The 20285-nt window shown below is 53.8% G+C and overlaps 1 long non-coding RNA gene across 1 annotated transcript; it reads left to right on the top strand.

Moving 5' to 3' along the window:
* The first annotated feature begins 310 nt into the window (after window positions 1–310).
* On the top strand, window positions 311–7979 carry LOC148139362 (uncharacterized). Its single transcript, XR_015753602.1, has 4 exons — window positions 311–346; window positions 3576–3659; window positions 5985–6132; window positions 7760–7979. It is a non-coding gene; the product is annotated as an uncharacterized LOC148139362 (long non-coding RNA).
* Window positions 7980–20285: the final 12306 nt, after the last annotated feature.

Here is a 20285-nt window from a genome sequence, read left to right as displayed (position 1 = left end):
GTGATCACTGGGTTTGAGTTTCTCAGAGAGATTAACATTCTGAAAGCTGACCAATCCCAGCCGTTGCTTCACCCCTATGAGACACAGACGGAGAGAGTGAGACAGACACAGAGAGTTGAGCTCCAGGCTATGAAACCCAACAGCCCCTCCCCGACAAAGATGCTGTGTCGTGTCAAAAATAAACCGACGAGTTATTGGCTCTTCCCTGCAATTAATCCAATTAACGAACCAATTAGTAAGTGAAGCCATGATTCACAGAGCAACTTCAGCCTGGATAAATAGGCAAGGCTGGTCTTTGTCCAATCAGTTCAGACAGGATTCCTCCAAGTATTCCTCAAGCTTCCCGGTGAGTAACTTTCGGATAGTGTGGTGAGACTGGAGATACTGTCCTCTTCCCTCAGGAGTGAAGGCTCTGTCACTCCCTGACCTCACTATCTGTCCACTCTCAACTCGGGAAATCTCTCCCGCGTTCCCAAACCCAGCCTCATCCACATCCCAATCTCTGTCACCTCCTCCAGCCCCTACACCTCCTCCCTGTCTCTGTAACCCCCTCCAGCCCCTACACCCCCTCCCTATCTCTGTAACTCCCTCCAGCCCCTACATCCCCTCCCTATCTCTGTAAACCCCTCCAGCCCCTACACCCCCTCCCTGTCTCTGTAACCCCCTCCAGCCCCTACACCCCCTCCCTATCTCTGTAACTCCCTCCAGCCCCTACACCCCCTCCCTATCTCTGTAAACCCCTCCAGACCCTACACACCCACCCTATCTCTGTAACCTCCTCCAGCCCCTACACCCCCTCCCTATCTCTGTATCCCCCTCCAGCCCCTACACCCCCTCCCTATCTCTGTATCCCCCTCCAGCCCCTACAACCCCTCCCTCTCTCTATATCCCCCTCCAGCCCCTACAACCCCTCCCTCTCTCTGTAACACCCTCCAGCTCCTACACCCCCTCCAGCCCCTACACCCCTTCCCTATCTCTGTAACACCCTCCAGCCCCTACACCCCCTCCAGCCCCTACACCCCCTCCCTATCTCTGACACCCCCTCCAGCACCTACACCCCCTCCCTATCTCTGTAGCGCCCTCCAGCCCCTACACCCCCTCCAGCCCCTACACCCCCTCCCTATCTGTGTAACGCCCTCCAGCCCCTACACCCCCTCCAGCCCCTACACCCCCTCCCTATCTGTGTAACGCCCTCCAGCCCTTACACCCCCACCCGATCTGTGTAACGCCCTGCAGCCCTTACACCCCCTCCCTATCTCTGTGCCCAGGGCTGTGCAGGTTAGGGTGGATTGGCCACACTAAACTGTGTTCTGGATTAGTGGTGCTGGAAGAGCACAGCAGTTCAGGCAGCATCCAAGGAGCTTCGAAATCGACGTTTTGGACAAAAGCCCTTCATCAGGAATACAGGCAGAGAGCCTGAGTTGTGGAGAGATAAGCTAGAGGAGGGTGGGGGTGGGGAGAGAGTAGCAAAGAGTACAATAGGTGAGTGGGGGAGGGGATGAAGGTGATAGGTCAGGGAGGAGAGGGTGGAGTGGATAGGTGGAAAAGGAGATAGGCAGGTAGGACAAGTCATGGGGACAGTGCTGAGCTGGAAGGTTGGAACTAGGGTGAGGTGGGGGAAGGGGAAATGAGGAAACTGTTGAAGTCCACATTGATGCCCTGGGGTTGAAGTGTTCCGAGGCGGAAGATGAGGCGTTCTTCCTCCAAGCGTCTGGTGGTGAGGGAGCGGCGGTGAAGGAGGCCCAGGACCTCCATGTCCTCGGCAGAGTGGGAGGGGGAGTTGAAATGTTGGGACCCGGGGCGGTGTGGTTGATTGGTGCGGGTGTCCTGGAGATGTTCCCTAAAGCGCTCTGCTAGGAGGCGCCCAGTCTCCCCAATGTAGAGGAGACCGCATCGGGAGCAATGGATGCAATAAATGATATTAGTGGATGTGCAGGTAAAACTTTGATGGATGTGGAAGGCTCCTTTGGGGCCTTTTATAGAGGTGAGGGAGGAGGTGTGGGCGCAGGCTTTGCGGTTCCTGCTGTGGCAGGGGAAGGTGCCAGGATGGGAGGGTGGGTTGTAGAGGGTGCGTGCACCTGACCAGGTAGTCATGGAGGGAACGGTCTTTGCGGAAGGCGGTAAGGGGTGGGGAGGGAAATATATCCCTGGTGGTGGGGTCTGTTTGGAGGTGGGGGAAATGTCGGCGGATGATTTGGTTTATGCGAAGGTTGGTAGGGTGGAAGGTGAGCACCAGGGGCGTTCTGTCCTTGTTGCGGTTGGAGGGGTTGGGTCTGAGGGCGGAGGTGCAGGATGTGGACGAGATGCGTTGGAGGGCATCTTTAACCACGTGGGAAGGGAAATTGCGGTCTCTAAAGAAGGAGGCCAGGTGGCGTGTTCTGTGGTGGAACTGGTCCTCCTGGGAGCAGATATGGCGGAGGCGGAGGAATTGGGAATACAGGATGGCATTTTTGTTTTTCAAGAGGTAGGGTGGGAAGAGGTGTAATCCAGGTAGCTGTGGGAGTCGGTGGGTTTGCCATAGTGCCCAGGGATGTGCAGGTTAGGGTGGATTGACCATGCTAAATTGTCCCATAGTGTCCAGGGATGTGCAAGTTGGGGTGGATTGGCCATGCTAAATTGTCCCATAGTGTCCATGGATGTGCAGGTTAGGGTGGTTTGGCCATGCTAAATTGTCCCATAATGCCCAGTGATGTGCAGGTTAGGGTGGATTGGCCATGCTAAATTGTCCCATAGTGTCCATGGATGTGCAGGTTAGGGTGGATTGGCCATGCTAAATTGTCCCATAGTGCCCAGGGATGTGCAGGTTAGGGTGGTTTGGCCGTGCTAAATTGTCCCATAGTGCCCAGGGATGTGCAGGTTAGGGTGGATTGGCCATGCTAAATTGTCCCATAGTGTCCATGGATGTGCAGGTTAGGGTGGATTGGCCATGCTAAATTGTCCCATAGTGCCCAGGGATGTGCAGGTTAGGGTGGTTTGGCCGTGCTAAATTGTCCCATAGTGCCCAGGGATGTGCAGGTTAGGGTGGATTGGTCATGGGAAATTGTCCCATAGTGCCCAGGGATGTGCAGGTTAGGGTGGTTTGGCCGTGCTAAATTGTCCCATAGTGCCCAGGGATGTGCAGGTTAGGGTGGATTGGCCATGCTAAATTGTCCCATAGTGTCCATGGATGTGCAGGTTAGGGTGGATTGGCCATGCTAAATTGTCCCATAGTGCCCAGGGATGTGCAGGTTAGGCTGGATTGGCCATGCTAAATTGTCCCATAGTGCCCAGGGATGTGCAGGTTAGGGTGGATTGGTCATGGGAAATTGTCCCATAGTGTGCAGGGATGTGCAGGTTAGGGTGGATTACCGGCAAATATAGAGTAATAGGGAATGGTTCTGGGTGTGTTACTCATCGTTGGGTTGGTGTGTTCATGTCGGGCCAAAGGGCCTGTTTCTACACTGTGGGGATTCTCTGGTTGCATGGGCGGGGGAGTGGGGTTTGGTTTGTGTGGGGGAATGGTGGGGGGGCAGTGAATGATTGGACAAGGGATGGATGTTGGGGGGAGAGGGTCACTCTTTTGTGCACTCTTTCAGGTACGATCCCATCCCGTTGGTGAACGATGCGTGTCTCCGTGGTGACGCTGGCTTTCATCGGCTTGTTCCTGGCTTTCCTTGTGGGTGCGTATCCGGATCGGGCTGTTTGACCGCAGTGCCCTTCACCCACACCTCAACCATGACTGACACTGATGGGGAGTGGGATGGTGTGTGGGGTGGGGAGGTGGGGAGTGGGTGAGAAGATTGGATGGAGCTGGGACGTTTAGGGAAAAGAGGAAACGAGAGACGACGGAAAAACGGGAAGGCCTCAGCTCAAGTCGGGAGGGTGAGGGGCTCGGAGGGGAACTTGCAGGAGGGTGGTGTTCCCATGTACCTGCTGCCCCTTGTCCTTCTAGATGGAAGTGGCTGTGGGTTTGGAAGGTGCTGCTGAGCATCGGGGGGGGTGAGGGAGGGAATGGTACACACTGCTGTTACTGAGCGTCGGTGGGGGTGGGAGGGGATGGTACACACTGCTGTTACTGAGCGTCGGTGGGGGTGAGGGAGGGGATGGTACACACTGCTGTTACTGAGCGTCGGTGGGGTGAGGGAGGGGATGGTACACACTGCTGTTACTGAGCGTCGGTGGGGGTGAGGGAGGGGATGGTACACACTGCTGTTACTGAGCGTCGGTGGGGGGAGGGAGGGGATGGTACACACTGCTGTTACTGAGCGTCGGTGGGGGTGGGAGGGGATGGTACACACTGCTGTTACTGAGCGTCGGTGGGGGTGAGGGAGGGGATGGTACACACTGCTGTTACTGAGCGTCGGTGGGGTGAGGGAGGGGATGGTACACACTGCTGTTACTGAGCGTCGGTGGGGGTGAGGGAGGGGATGGTACACACTGCTGTTACTGAGCGTCGGTGGGGGTGAGGGAGGGGATGGTACACACTGCTGTTACTGAGCGTCGGTGGGGGTGGGAGGGGATGGTACACACTGCTGTTACTGAGCGTCGGTGGGGGTGAGGGAGGGGATGGTACACACTGCTGTTACTGAGCGTCGGTGGGGTGAGGGAGGGGATGGTACACACTGCTGTTACTGAGCGTCGGTGGGGGTGAGGGAGGGGATGGTACACACTGCTGTTACTGAGCGTCGGTGGGGGGAGGGAGGGGATGGTACACACTGCTGTTACTGAGCGTCGGTGGGGGGAGGGAGGGGATGTTTGTGGGTGTGGGGCTGCTTTGTCCCTGGATGGTGTCGAGCTTCTCGAGTGTTGTTGGAGCTGCCCCCATCCAGGGGCAAGTGGGGAGTATTCCCTCAGCCTTCTAACTCATGCTTTATCGATGGTGGGAGAGAAGGAGGAGGTGACATGGGGAAGGAGAGATTAGCAGGAGCATGTATGAAAATATGAAGCGGAGACAGTGGTTACAGAGACAACCATGCAGAGATGGGATAGTCTCGCACTGGAACTCAATAACTCAGATAAAATCACACGTCTCAGCAGTGCAGATATTACACAGATTAAAGGGGAACTCGCTGATTACAGGATTAGAGAGATCATATAACATAAAACAGGGAGAAACATAATCTGAGTGTGAAGAGAAAAGAATTTATACAATGTTAGGGAGGAGAGGAAGATGATGCGGGGAGGGAGAATGAAATAATAGAGGAGGCTAAAGTGAGTAAGGATGGTGAGGGGGTGATCGAGGGTGAGAGAGAGAGAGAGAGAGAGACAGCATAGGTATGTAGAGAGGGAGAGAGAAAGTAAATGGAAGGAGAGTGTGAGCAGGCTGAAGAGGGGGAAAGTGAGGGGACAGAGGGAGAGAGAGAGTGTAATTGTGCTAAAGAGATAGAGCGAGGGGCATGGGGAGGGGATTTTAGAGAGTGAGGGGGAGAGAGCATGTGAGACAGAGACAGAAGATCGTGAGTGAGATGGGGAGAGAGAGAGATGGAGGGAGCGTGTGGGTGAGACAGAGAGAGAGAGAGGAGGGAGATGAGAGAGATTGTGAGTGAGATGGGCAGATAGAAAGAGATGGAGGGACAGTGTGAGTGAGAGATTGAGGGAGAGTGAGTGGGATGAGTTGGAGAAAGAGAGAGAGAGATGGAGGGAGAGAGTCAGTGAGGTGGGGAGAGAGTGAAAGATGGAAGGAGAGAGAATGAGTGAGAAGGGGAGAGAAATGGAGGGAGATGGGGGGGGGGAGAGAGAGTAAGATGGGGGGAGAGATTGATCGAGATGGAAGAGAGAGTGATGGGGGGAGAGAGAGAGTGTGAGTGAGATGGGTGGAGAGAGAGAGAGAGAGAGAGAGAGAGAGAGAGAAAGACAGAGACCTGGGGAGACATAGAGTGTGTGTGAATGCGATGGGGAGAAAGAGAGAGAGAGATGGAGTGGGCTGGGAGTGATGAAGGAAGGGGAAGGGGACCGTGGTGAAGGTGATCAGTCTGTGTTTAATGAACTCTCCTTCCTCCCTCCAGTGGAAGCCTCAGGGTATCGTCAGAGAGATACGACACCATCGGAATTTAATCTGGACATCCTGCGAGGGGGAGCTCAGGATCTCATCAGCAAGATCAGGAATTTCATCAGATCACTGATGAACGACCCTAACTTCCAAAGGAACCTCGGGTTAGTGCAGTCAGTCAGGAGTAACTGCAAAGCCCTGGGATGCCTCTGAGCAGAATAAGCCCCACCTCCACTTCCTGTGAAACAGGAGGAGGCCATTCAGCCCCTCCATTCTATCCAACATTGGACATGAAACCAAACTGCATGGATACCCCACTTTAACCCATCTCCCTGCGGGCATTTGTTTAAAATAACATCAAACCCCGTGCTGTCCCTGTCCCTGTCCCTGTCCCTGTCCCTGTCCCTGTCCCTGTCCCTGTCCCTGTCCCTGTCCCTGTCCTGGGAGGGTTTGATGGGGGACAGTGTAGAGGGAGCTTTACTCTATATCTAACCCCGTGCTGTCCCTGTCCTGGGATGGGGGGGACAGTGTAGAGAGAGCTTTACTCTGTATCTAACCCCGTGCTGTCCCTGTCCTGGGATGGGGGGACAGTGTAGAGAGAGCTTTACTCTGTATCTAACCCCGTGCTGTCCCTGTCCTGGGAGGGTTTGATGTGGGACAGTGTAGTGGGAGCTTTACTCTGTATCTAACCCCCTGCTGTCCCTGTCCTGGGAGTGTTTGTTGGGGGGACAGTGTAGAGAGAGCTTTACTCTGTATCTAACCCCGTGCTGTCCCTGTTCTGGGAGGGTTTGATGGGGGACAGTGTAGAGGGAGCTTTACTCTGTATCTAACCCCGTGCTGTCCCTGTCCTGGGAGGGTTTGATGGGGGACAGTGTAGAGGGAGCTTTACTCTGTATCTAACCCTGGGCTGTCCTTGTCCTGGGAGGGTTTGATGGGGGAGAGTGTAGAGAGAGCTTTACTCTGTATCTAACCCCGTGCTGTCCCTGTCCTGGGAGGGTTTGATGGGGGACAGTGTAGAGAGAGCTTTACTCTGTATCTAACCCTGGGCTGTCCTTGTCCTGGGAGGGTTTGATGGGGGAGAGTGTAGAGGGAGCTTTACTCTGTATCTAACCCCGGGCTGTCCTTGTCCTGGGAGGGTTTGATGGGGGAGAGTGTAGAGGGAGCTTTACTCTATATCTAACCCCGTGCTGTCCCTGTCCTGGGAGGGTTTGATGGGGGAGAGTGTAGAGGGAGCTTTACTCTGTATCTAACCCCGGGCTGTCCTTGTCCTGGGAGGGTTTGATGGGGGAGAGTGTAGAGGGAGCTTTACTCTATATCTAACCCCGTGCTGTCCCTGTCCTGGGAGGGTTTGATGGGGGAGAGTGTAGAGGGAGCTTTACTCTGTATCTAACCCTGTGCTGTCCCTGTCCTGGGAGTGTTTGATGTGGGACAGTGTAGAGGGAGCTTTACTCTGTATCTAACCCCGTGCTGTCCCTGTTCTGGGAGGGTTTGATGGGGGACAGTGTAGTGGGAGCTTTACTCTGTATCTAACCCCGTGCTGTCCCTGTCCTGGGAGTGTTTGATAGGAGACAGTGTAGAGTGAGCTTTACTCTCTATCTAACCTCCCTGAGGTTTGGCATGAGGCCTACTGAAGTTGAATAACTCTGTGCGTCTCAGTGGCTGGGACTGAACCCGTTGTTAGTGTCAGACCCACAGTGCCACGTTTTCTTGGGCAATGACCATTAGCCGGTATATCCTTGTAGACCTGAAAACAAATAGGGAATTGATTGGTCTCAATGTCTTTGATTGCAGGTATTTATATAAACAGCTGACAAATCGCCTGAGGGGCCTGTTCCAGTATTGAGGAATGTCTCTGATGTGGAGCCTTTGAAGAAAACATTTCTGATTTCCAGCTGGTTTGATACATTTCTGAACAGAGTTATCCTTTCCAGACGGAGGGTTTAGCGTGTTTATAATCACAGCCACTCTCTTGTATGATGCTGAACTGATCATTAAAACTGTTTGATTCATATTCACTGTCAGTGCATTATTTATATCCAATGTCACAGAGTCAGAGAGACGGACAGCGCAGAAACAGACCCTTCGGCCCAACCCGTCCGTGCTGACCCAGATATCCCAACCCAATCTAGCCCCACCTGCCAGCACCCGGCACATATCCCTCCAAACCCTTCCTATTCATATACCCATTCAAATGCCTCTTAAATGTTGCAATTGTACCAGCCTCCACCACTTCCTCTGGCAGCTCATTCCATACACGTACCACCCTCTGGGTGAAAGAGTTGCCCCTTAGGGCCCTTTTATATCTTTCCCCTCTCACCCTAAACCTATGCCCCTCTAGTTCTGGACTCCCCCACCCCAGGGAAAAGACTTTGCCTATTTACCCTATCCATGCCCCTCATAATTTTATAAACCTCTATAAGGTCACCCCTCAGCCTGCGACGCTCCAGGGAAAACAGCCCCAGCCTGTTCAGCCTCTCCCTGTAGCTCAGACCCTCCAACCCTGGCAACATCCTTGTAAATCCTTTCTGAACCCTTTCAAGTTTCACAACATCTTTCCGATAGGAAGGAGACCAGATTTGAATCCAATCGTGGTACATTGAACACTGAACTGTGCACGACCCCAGAGTTTTGAAATGTCTCCACTACTGCGCGTCAAACGTCAGGGAGGTGGGGGGGACATAGACCAGGCTGGATTTGGGAGGGGTGGGGGTGGGGGGAGATCAGAGAGACTGGCACTGTCCTCCTTTGGGGGAGATGAAAGCTAGCAGGAGATTTGATTGGGAACTGAAATTCACGACCGGTCAAGACGCAGAGAGGATGGGGGTCATCATGGTTTAATTGAAGGGAAGATTATAAGGCCTAGGAGCAGGAGTAGGCAATTCGGCCCATCACTCAATAAGATCCTGGCTGATCTTCTTATGGACACAGCTCCACTTACCCACCCTCTCACCATATCCCTTAACCCCTTTGCTGTTCAAACGTCCAGCTATAAAAACATCCAGCGAGGAAGCCTCAACCACTTCACTGGGCAAAGAATTCAACAGATTCATAACGGGATGAAGAAATACTTTCTTAATTCAGTTCGAAATCTGCTCCCTCTAATCTTGAGGCCATTCCCTCTTGTTCTAGTTTCACCCCACCAGTGGGAGCATCCTCCCTGCTTCTATCTTATCTACTCCCTTCAGAATTGTATATATTTCTGTCAGATTCCCCCTCATTCTTCACCATTCCAATGAATATAATCCCAGCCAAGATCAGAGTGGCGCTGGAAAAGCACAGCAGGTCAGGCAGCGCCCGAGGAGCAGGAGACTCGATGTTTCGGGCGAAAGCCCTTGATCAGGAATCCTGCTCCTCGGGTGCTGCCTGACCTGCTGTGCTTTTCCAGCATCACTCTAATCTTGACTCTAATCTCCAGCCTCAGCAGTACCCACTTGAATATAATCCCAGTCTACTCCGTCTCCCCTCATAAACCAACCTCCTCAACTCCGGAATCTGCCCAGTGAATCTCCTCTGCACCCCCTCCAGGGTGAGGACATGTGAGGAGATGTGTTTGAGAATTGTTTGGGGCGTGGATTTGAAGGACACTGACAGGAACAGTCAATGGGGAAACCGTTTTCACGCATTGAGGAGGATGTTGGGATCTCGAAGCCGCTGATTGGGAGAGTGCTGGAGGCAGGTACAACCGCGGTTAAATTTGGATCGATATCTGAACGCGCGCAGGAACCGGGGGAGACGGTCAGAATACAACAGGTCTAAGGTCACCTTCGGAGGGCTGGCAAAACCGCGCGCAATGAGCTGAGTAGTCTCCTCCTGCCCTCAAACAGTACTGGCCTCTCTGGGCAGACAGTCAGTTTACACATATGTCCAGGTCTATAACAGGGCCCAGGAAATTGTCCCATAGTGCCCAGGGATGTGCAGGTTAAGGTGGACTGGCCATGGGAAATTGTCCCATAGTGTCCAGGGATGTGTAGGTTAGGGTGGATTGGCCATGCTAAATTGTCCCATAATGTCCAGGGATGTGTAGATTAGGGTGGATTGGCCATGGGAAATTGTCCCATAGTGCCCAGGGGTGTGCAGGTTAGGGTAGGTTGGCCATGCTAAATTGTCCCATAGTGCCCAGGGATGTGCAGGTTAGGGTAGGTTGGCCATGCTAAATTGTCCCATAATGTCCAAGGATGTGTAGGTTAGGGTGGATTGGCCATGCTAAATTATCCCATTGTGTCCAGGGATGTGCAGGTTAGGGTAGGTTGGCCATGCTAAATTGTCCCATAGTGCCCAGGGGTGTGTAGGTTAGGGTGGATTGGCCATGCTAAATTATCCCATAGTGCCCAGGGATGTGCAGGTTAGGGTGGATTGGCCATGCTAAATTATCCCATAGTGCCCAGGGATGTGCAGGTTAGGGTGGATTGGCCATGCTAAATTGTCCCATAGTGCCCAGGGATGTGTAGGTTAGGGTGGATTGGCCATGGGAAATTGTCCCATAGTGCTCAGGGATGTGTCGGTGAGGAGCATTGGTCAGGGGTAAATGTAGAGTAACAGGAGAGGGGTAATGGCTCTGGGTGGGTTACTCTTTGGTGAGTCAGTGTGGACCTGTTAGGCCGAAGGGCCTGTTTCCACACTGTGGGGATTCTATGAAGACACTCCCCGACAGGAGATTACCATCCTCCCCCTGAGTCTGTCCTCTGTGTGACTGTAAGACCGACAGCCATGTGTTTGGCTCCTAACTGCTCTGTCGGAGCTGGTACGGGGTGAGGGAATAAATACTGGCCTCGTCAGCGGCACTTACCTCCCGCGGCTAAATATTGAAAAGGAATAAGAAATGGTCCGTCTGCAACATTTGGGATTGTTGGGATGTTGCGACAGAGTGAAGTCTGGGATGCCTCGCGAGGGAATCGAGAGGGCACTTTACTGGAACGAGGAATTACTCACTGAAGACAAAGACGAGGAGGAATTTTCCTCAGTGACTAATTCTTCCCGGTGAGAAATGGAAAGACTTGAGGCTGGAGTGGAGATGTTTTGCCTGGACAGGGGAATGGAAGGTTATGGGAGCAGTGTGGCCAGGACCTCGGTGAATAGCAGATGGCATTCGATTGGCTGATTGGCCTCCACCCATTTCTTATGCTGTTATGTGTAAAGGCCATCCCACACGAGGTTGAGAGCAGAATCGATGGGCCGAATGGCCTACGTCTGCTCCTGTATCTTATCGAATTGTGGAGTAATCGAGCTCAGAGACAGGCCCTTCGGCCCATCTGGCCCGTGCTGACCACAGTGCCCAATCAGCTAGTTCCAATTGCCCCCATATGGTCCCTCTCCCTCAACCCGTCCCACCCAGGTCCCTGTCCAAATGGTTTTGAAATGTTGTTATTGTAGCTGCCTCACCCACTTTTTCTGCCAGCTCGTTCCCACCACCCACCGCTCTCTGGGTGAAGCAGTCCCCCCCCTCAGGTCCTTCTTAAATCTTTCCCCTCTCACCCTTAACCTCTGCCCTCTAGTTTCCAATTCCCCATCCCTGGAGAACAGACTGTCTGCATTCACCCCATCAATGCCCCTCATCCACCTCAATGAGGTCACCCCTCATTCTCCTACGGTCCAAGGGATCGTGTCCTATCCTGGCCAATCCCTCCCTGTAATTCAGGCCTGCTAGCCCTGACAACATCCTGGTAAAGCTTCTTTGCGCTCTTTCCAGGTTAACTATGTCTTTCCTATAATAGGCCGAGAAAACCTGTGCACAATACTCCAAGTGTGGCCTCGCCAACTGTAACCCAACATCCCAACCCCTGTACTCAATGCCCCGATTGATCTGAAAGGTTGGCTAAGGTATCATACTGGAAGAATAGGAAGATACAGCAGGCAGGAGGCCATTCAGATTATTACACATATAGTTCCTGAGACAGAATCTCCCCAATGAGCCTTGGGATTCATTGTGATTAGGGTGATGGAGATATCTGAGTCCTTGACCTCTGATTTGTTCAGCTTTCTGAGGAGAGACAATGTGACAAATATCAAGCAGTTAATGTGACGGGTAAACACACAGTTAACCAGAGGTAAACACACAGTTATATAGTCATAGAGATGTACAGCATGGAAACAGACCCTTCGGCCCTACCTGTCCCTGCCGACCAGATATCCCAACCCAATCTAGTCCCACCTGCCAGCACCCAGCCCATATCCCTCCAAACTTTCCTATTGTATACCCATCCAAATGCCTCTTAAATGTTGTAATTGTACCAGCCTCCACCACATCCCCTGGCAGCTCATTCCATACACGTACCACCCTCTGTGTGAAAACGTTTCCCCTTAGGTCTCTTTTATATCTTTCCCCCCTCACCCTAAACCACTAGTTCTGGACACCCCGACCCCAGGAAAAAGACCTTGTCTATTTACCTTATCCATGCCCCTCATGGTTTTGTAAAACTCGATAAGGTCACCCCTCAACTTCCGACGCTCCAGGGAAAACAGCCCCAGCCTGCTCACCTTCTCCATGTAGCTCAGATCCTCCAACCCTGGCAACATCCTTGTAAATCTTTTCTGAACCCTTTCAAGTTTCACAACATCTTTCCGATAGGAAGGAGACCAGAATTGCACACAATATTCCAACAGTGGCCTAACCAATGTCCTGTACAGCCGCAACATGACCTCCCAACTCCTGTACTCAATACTCTGACCAATAAAGGAAAGCATACCAAACGCTGCCTTCACTATCCTATCTACCTGCGACTCCATTTTCAAGGAGCTATGAGCCTGCACTCCAAGGTCTCTTTGTTCAACAACACTCCCTAGGACCTTACCATTAAGTGTATAAGTCCTGCTAAGATTTGCTTTCCCAAAATGCAGCACATCGCATTTATCTGAATTAAACTCCATCTGTCACTTCTCAGCCCATTGGCCCATCTGGTCCAGATCCTGTTGTAATCTGAGGTAACCCTCTTCACTGTCCACTACACCTCCAATTTTGGTGTCATCTGCAAACTTACTAACTGTACCTCTTATGCTCGCATCCAAATCATTTATGTAAATGACAAAAAGTAGTGGGCCCAGCACCGATCCTTGTGGCACTCCACTGGTCACAGGCTCCAGTCTGAAAAACAACCCTCCACCACCACCCTCTGTCTTCTACCTTTGAGCCAGTTCTGTATCAAATGGCTAGTTCTCCCTGTATTCCGTGAGATCTAACCTTGCTAATCAGTCTCCCATGGGGAACCTTGTTGAACGCCTTACTGAAGTCCATATAGATCACATCTACTGCTCTGCCCTCATCAATCCTCTTTGTTACTTCTTCAAAAAACCCAATCAAGTTTGTGAGACATGATTTCCCACGCACAAAGCCATGTTGACTATCCCGAATCAGTCCTTGCCTTTCCAAATACATGTACATCCTGTCCCTCAGGATTCCCTCCAACAACTTGCCCACCATCGAGGTCAGGCTCACTGGTCTATAGTTCCCTGGCTTGTCTTTACCACCCTTCTTAAACAATGGCACCACATTTGCCAACCTCCAGTCTTCCGGCACCTCACCTGTGACTATCGATGATACAAATATCTCAGCAAGAGGCCCAGCAATCACTTCTCTGGCTTCCCACGGAGTCCTCGGGGACACCTGATCAGGTCCTGGGGATTTATCCACCTTTATGCATTTCAAGACATCCCACACTTCCTCCTCTGGAATATGGACAACACACAGTTAAACTAGGCAAAAGTGAGGACTGCAGATGCTGGAAACCAGAGTCTAGCACAGCAGGTCAGGCAGCATCCGAGGAGCAGGAAAATCAACGTTTCGGGCAAATGCCCTTCATCAGGAATAGAGACGGAGTGCCTACAGGGTGGAGAGATAAGTGAGAGGGGGTGGGGGTGGGGAGAAAGTAGCATAGAGTACAATAGGTGAGTGGGGGAGGGGATGGAGGTGATAGGTCAGGGAGGAGGGTGGGGGAAGGTACCAAAGAGTACAGTAGGTGAGTGGAGGTGGGGATGGAGGTGATAGGTCAGGGAGGAGAGGGTGGAGTGGATAGGTGGAAAAGGAGATAGGCAGGTCGGACAAGTCCGGACAAGTCATGGGGACAGTGCTGAGCTGGAAGTTTGAAACTAGGATGAGGTGGGGGAAGGGGAAATGGGGAAGCTGTTGAAGTCCACATTGATGCCCTGGGGTTGAAGTGTTCTGAGGCGGAAGATGAGGCGTTCTTCCTCCAGGCGTCTGGTGGTGAGGGAGCGGCGGTGAAGGAGGCCCAGGACCTCCATGTTCTCGGCAGAGTGGGAGGGGGAGTTGAAATGTTGGGCCACGGGGCGGTTTGGTTGATTGGTGCAGGTGTCCCGGAGATGTTCCCTAAAGCGCTCTGCTAGGAGGCGCCCAGTCTCCCCAATGTAGAGGAGACCGCATCGGGAGCAACTGATACAATAAATGATATTAGTGGATGTGCAGGTAAAACTTTGATGGATGTGGAAGGCTCCTTTAGGGCCTTGGATGGAGGTGAGGGAGGAGGTGTGGGCACAGGTTTTACAGTTCCTGCGGTGGCAGGGGAAGGTGCCAGGATGGGAGGGTGGGTCATAGGGGGGCGCGCACCTGACCAGGTAGTCACGGAGGGAACGGTCTTTGCGGAAGGCGGAGAGGGGTGGGGAGGGAAATATATCCCTGGTGGTGGGGTCTGTTTGGAGGTGGAGGAAACGTCGATTTTTCTGCTCCTCGGATGCTGCCTGACCTACTGTGCTTTTCAAGCGCCACTCTGATCTAAACACTGAATTAAACACAGAGGTAAACACAGAGTTCAACACGCAGAGTCAATACAGAGCAACAAGAGTGTCTGTGGTAATGGGAAACGAGACGGATTTTGACATTCCTGTGAGATTTAAAGATGCAGAATGAAACATTGATGGCAATGTCAGAACAGGAAACCCTCCTTTTAAACAGTGATATTGCACTTAATTGAAAATTCATCTCAAAGTCTCTTTCCAAGTGAATGCAGCAGGTGAATTGGGTTAGCAGAGTGGCACAGGACACGAGGAGGCCATTCAGCCCTTGGCCTGGCTTCTGTCCCCACTCTCTGCAAGATCTTTCCTCTTGCTCTTCTCCCCCGCGTCCCTGAAATCCTTTCCCCCTTCAATTATTTCCCCTATTTAACCCAATTTTGAAAGTTCCTGTTGAGTCTGCGACCACTGCGCTTTCAAATCTGGAAGTATGGCACTTCACTGTCTCAATAAATACATTGCCCATCTGTTAACATGGCTCCCCCGCCTCCCCACGGCTCTCTCTCCCTCTGCCTCTGTGTTCTGATTCTCTCCAACCCCTTGTCCCTCTCGATCCAGGCTTCTCCCGGTCTCTCCCCTTCCCCTACTTGAGACTGTATTACTGACAGCGAGGGAGAGGGAATCTTGGGTCAGACGTATTCAGTACTCCTGATAAACTCCATGAAACCTTTATCAGCTTGACAACAAAATACTTTTGGAGATATAATTGCCTGCGTGAGGTGGTGAGCATACTTTCGCCCAATTAGGTGACAACTCAGTGAAAGGGGCAAACATTTCGCTGTCTGACATTTTTTTTCAGGAGAGGTCTGTCTCGGATGAGGTTGTGGTTCTAGGCCTCAGGCCTTACCACTAATAAAACTGATGGCGAAATCCCCAGCCACGTTCAGAAACCTAACGAAATGAAGGGTGTAGTTTGAGAACGAGTCATCTCTGTCTCTCAAAGATAATGGGTGAACACTTTCTAATTTGTTTGGAATCTGTGATTCGAAGGGAGGGGGGTGTCTAGATTGATAGAATCGGGGGCCATTTGCCCATCGTCTCCCTGCCAGGCCCCTGAACCATCTCTTGAGTTTGCCCTGCCTCCTGCACTCTTCCCCAAAACAACCTACAATGTTCCACCATTCCTTTAACTAGCGCCCAACCCGTCCTTTTGGAAAGTTCCTGTTGAAGTTGGTTCATTTCCAGGCAGGACTCGCTGCGTTAAGAAACCCGCTCTCGCCCCCTCCTCTGACCTGTTCCCTCCATTCTCTCTGAGCCGTGTCCCTCTGGCAACTGACCCTCAAGCCCCAGGGAAAACACTACCTCCCGCGTGGACAGAAACCCACTCTCATATCCATTGTCTCGGAAGAGATTAGTTCATCCCAGGAGGAATGATATTGAGAGGAGAGATGATCAGGGAACGTGATGGGAAAGCAGTCCATTTTACCCAGGGGCCTAGTCCAGGTGAGCAGTGCGTATGTGTGTAATGGCCATTCGCAAAATGATCGACGTGGGGCGATGTCAGGGAGTTGAACAAAACATTGGCACAGAAGGTTTTAATAAAAAAGGAGAGGCAGAGAACGAGAGAGAGAGATGAAAGTGGAGAGATGTGAGGGAAGAAATTCCTGACCTCGGGAAACCGGGCAGCAGAAAGCACCGAGTGGAGGAGCGATGGGGATTACTCAGATATTTATACAAATAGGGAGGGGGGTAGGGGCTGGAGGGGGTTACAGAGATAGGGAGGGGGTGTAGGGGCTGGAGGGGGTTACAGAGATAGGGAGGGGGTGTAGGGGCTGGATGGGGTTACAGAGATAGGGAGGGGGTGTAGGGGCTGGAGGGTGTTACAAAGATAGAGAGGAGGTGTAGGGGCTGGAGGGGCTTACAGAGATAGGGAGGGGGTGTAGGGGCTGGAGGGGGTTACAGAGATAGGGAGGGGGTGTTGGGGCTGGAGGGGGTTACAGAGATAGGGTGAGGGTGTAGGGTCTGGAGGGGGTTACAGAGATAGGGAGAGGGTGTAGGGACTGGAGGGGGTTACAGAGATAGGGAGAGGTGTAGGGGCTGGATGGGGTTACAGAGATAGGGAGGGGGTGTAGGGCTGGAGGGGGTTACAGAGATAGGGAAGGGGTGTGGGGGCTGGAGGGGGTTACAGAGATAGGGAGGGATGTAGGGACTGGAGGGGGTTACAGAGATCGGGAGGGGGTGTAGGGGCTGGAGGGGGTTACAGAGATAGGGAGGGGGTGTAGGGGGTGGAGGAGATTACAGAGATAGGGAGAGGGTGTAGGGGCTGGAGGGGGTTACAGAAATAGGGAGGGGGTGTAGGGGGTGGAGTAGGTTACAGAGATAGGGAGGGGGTGTAGGGGCTGGAGGGGGTTACAGAGATAGGGAGGGGGTGTAGGGGGTGGAGAGATTACAGAGATAGGGAGAGGGTGTAGGGGCTGGAGGGGGTTACAGAAATAGGGAGGGGGTGTAGGGGGTGGAGTAGGTTACAGAGATAGGGAGGGGGTGTAGGGGCTGGAGGGGGTTACAGAGATTGGGAGGGATGTAGGGACTGGAGGGGGTTACAGAGATCGGGAGGGGGTGTAGGGGCTGGAGGGGGTTACAGAGATAGGGAGAGGTGTAGGGGCTGGATGGGGTTACAGAGATAGGGAGGGGGTGTAGGGCTGGAGGGGGTTACAGAGCTAGGGAGGTGGTGTAGGGGCTGGAGGGGATTACAGGGATAGGGAGGGGTGTAGGGGCTGGAGGGGGTTACAGAGATAGGGAGGGAGTGTAGGGGCTGGAGGGGGTTACAGAGATAGGGAGGGGGTGTGGGGCTGGAGGGGGTGGCAGAGATAGGGAGCGGGTGTAGGGGCTGGAGGGGGTTACAGAGATAGGGAGGGGGTGTAGGGGCAGGAGGGGGTTACAGAGATGGGAAGGGGGTTCTGGGGGCAGGAGGGAGTTACAGAGATAGGGAGGGGGTGTAGGGGCTGGATGGGGTTACAGAGATAGGGAGGGGGTGTAGGGGCTGGAGGGGGTTACAGAGATAGGGAAGGGGTGTGGGGGGTGGAGGAGATTACAGAGATAGGGAGAGGGTGTAGGGGCTGGAGGGGGTTACAGAAATAGGCAGTGGGTGTAGGGTGTGGAGGGGGTTACAGTGATAGGGAGGGGTGCAGGGGCTGGAGGGGATTACAGAGATAGGGAGGGGGTGTAGGGGCTGGAGGGGGTTACAGAAATAGGGAGGGGGTGTAGGGGGTGGAGTAGGTTACAGAGATAGGGAGGGGGTGTAGGGGCTGGAGGGGGTTACAGAGATTGGGAGGGATGTAGGGACTGGAGAGGGTTACAGAGATCGGGAGGGGGTGTAGGGGCTGGAGGGAGTTACAGAGATAGGGAGTGGGTGTAGGGTGTGGAGGGGGTTACAGTGATAGGGAGGGGTGCAGGGGCTGGAGGGGGTTACAGAGATAGGGAGGGGGTGTAGGGGCTGGAGGGGGTTACAGAGATAGGGAGGGGGTGTAGGGGCTGGAGGGGGCTACAGAGATTGGGAGGGATGTAGGGACTGGAGGGGGTTACAGAGATCGGGAGGGGGTGTAGGGGCTGGAGGGAGTTACAGAGATAGGGAGTGGGTGTAGGGTGTGGAGGGGGTTACAGTGATAGGGAGGGGTGCAGGGGCTGGAGGGGGTTACAGAGATAGGGAGGGGGTGTAGGGGCTGGAGGGGGTTACAGAAATAGGGAGGGGGTGTAGGGGGTGGAGGGGGTTACAGTGATAGGGAGGGGGTGTAGGGGCTGGAGGGGGTTACAGAGATAGGGAGGGAGGTAGGGACTGGAGGGGGTTACAGAGATAGGGAGGGGTGTAGGGGCAGGAGGGGGTTACAGAGATGGGAAGGGGGTTCTGGGGGCAGGAGGGAGTTACAGAGATAGGGAGGGGGTGTAGGGGCTGGATGGGGTTACAGAGATAGGGAGGGTGTGTAGGGGCTGGAGGGGGTTACAGAAATAGGGAGGGGGTGTAGGGGGTGGAGTAGGTTACAGAGATAGGGAGGGGGTGTAGGGGCTGGAGGGGGTTACAGAGATTGGGAGGGATGTAGGGACTGGAGGGGGTTACAGAGATCGGGAGGGGGTGTAGGGGCTGGAGGGAGTTACAGAGATAGGGAGTGGGTGTAGGGTGTGGAGGGGGTTACAGTGATAGGGAGGGGTGCAGGGGCTGGAGGGGGTTACAGAGATAGGGAGGGGGTGTAGGGGCTGGAGGGGGTTACAGAAATAGGGAGGGGGTGTAGGGGGTGGAGGGGGTTACAGAGATAGGGAGGGATGTAGGGACTGGAGGGGGTTACAGAGATAGGGAGGGGTGTAGGGGCAGGAGGGGGTTACAGAGATGGGAAGGGGGTTCTGGGGGCAGGAGGGAGTTACAGAGATAGGGAGGGGGTGTAGGGGCTGGATGGGGTTACAGAGATAGGGAGGGAGTGTAGGGGCTGGAGGGGGTTACAGGGATAGGGAAGGGGTGTGGGGGCTGGAGGGGGTTACAGAGAGAGGGAGGGGGTGTAGGGGCTGGAGAGGGTTACGGAGATAAGGAGGGGGTGTAGGGACTGGAGGGAGTTACAGAGATAGGGAGGGGTTGTAGGGGCTGGAGGGGGTTACAGAGATTGGGAGGGATGTAGGGACTGGAGGGGGTTACAGTGATAGGGAGGGGTGCAGGGGCTGGAGGGGGTTACAGAGATAGGGAGGGGGTGTAGGGGGTGGAGGAGATTACAGAGATAGGGAGAGGGTGTAGGGGCTGGAGGGGGTTACAGAAATAGGGAGGGGGTGTAGGGGGTGGAGTAGGTTACAGAGATAGGGAGGGGGTGTAGGGGCTGGAGGGGGTTACAGAGATTGGGAGGGATGTAGGGACTGGAGGGGGTTACAGAGATCGGGAGGGGGTGTAGGGGCTGGAGGGGGTTACAGAGATAGGGAGTGGGTGTAGGGTGTGGAGGGGGTTACAGTGATAGGGAGGGGTGCAGGGGCTGGAGGGGGTTACAGAGATAGGGAGGGGGTGTAGGGGCTGGAGGGGGTTACAGAAATAGGGAGGGGGTGTAGGGGGTGGAGGGGGTTACAGTGATAGGGAGGGGGTGTAGGGGCTGGAGGGGGTTACAGAGATAGGGAGGGATGTAGGGACTGGAGGGGGTTACAGAGATCGGGAGGTGGTGTAGGGGCTGGAGGGGGTTACAGAGATAGGGAGTGGGTGTAGGGTGTGGGGGGGGTTACAGTGATAGGGAGGGGTGCAGGGGCTGGAGGGGGTTACAGAGATAGGGAGGGGGTGTAGGGGCTGGAGGGTGTTACAGAGATAGGGAGGGGGTGTAGGGCTGGAGGGGGTTACAGAGATAGGGAGAGATGTAGGGACTGGAGGGGGTTACAGGGATAGGGAGGGGGTGTGGGGCTGGAGGGGGTTACAGAGATAGGGAGGGGGTCTAGGGGCTGGAGGGAGTTACAGAAATAGGGAGGGGGAGTAGTGGCTGGAGGGGGTTGCAGAGATAGGGAGGCACAAGGGTTTAAGAATTTAGAGAGTGTGTCAGTTTTTATGGGGATGTCTCTGGGGGGAGGGGGGAGTGTGTCAGTATTTACAGGGGGGTACCCGGGGGGGGGGGGGAGTGTGTCAGTATTT

This window comes from Chiloscyllium plagiosum, unplaced genomic scaffold (genome assembly GCF_037043375.1).
Source record: "Chiloscyllium plagiosum isolate Xiang-an unplaced genomic scaffold, Cpla_swu_hap1 HiC_scaffold_38, whole genome shotgun sequence".
Lineage (NCBI taxonomy): Eukaryota > Metazoa > Chordata > Chondrichthyes > Orectolobiformes > Hemiscylliidae > Chiloscyllium > Chiloscyllium plagiosum.
Note: the sequence above shows the minus strand (reverse complement) of the source record. Positions and strands in the feature narration are given on the sequence as shown.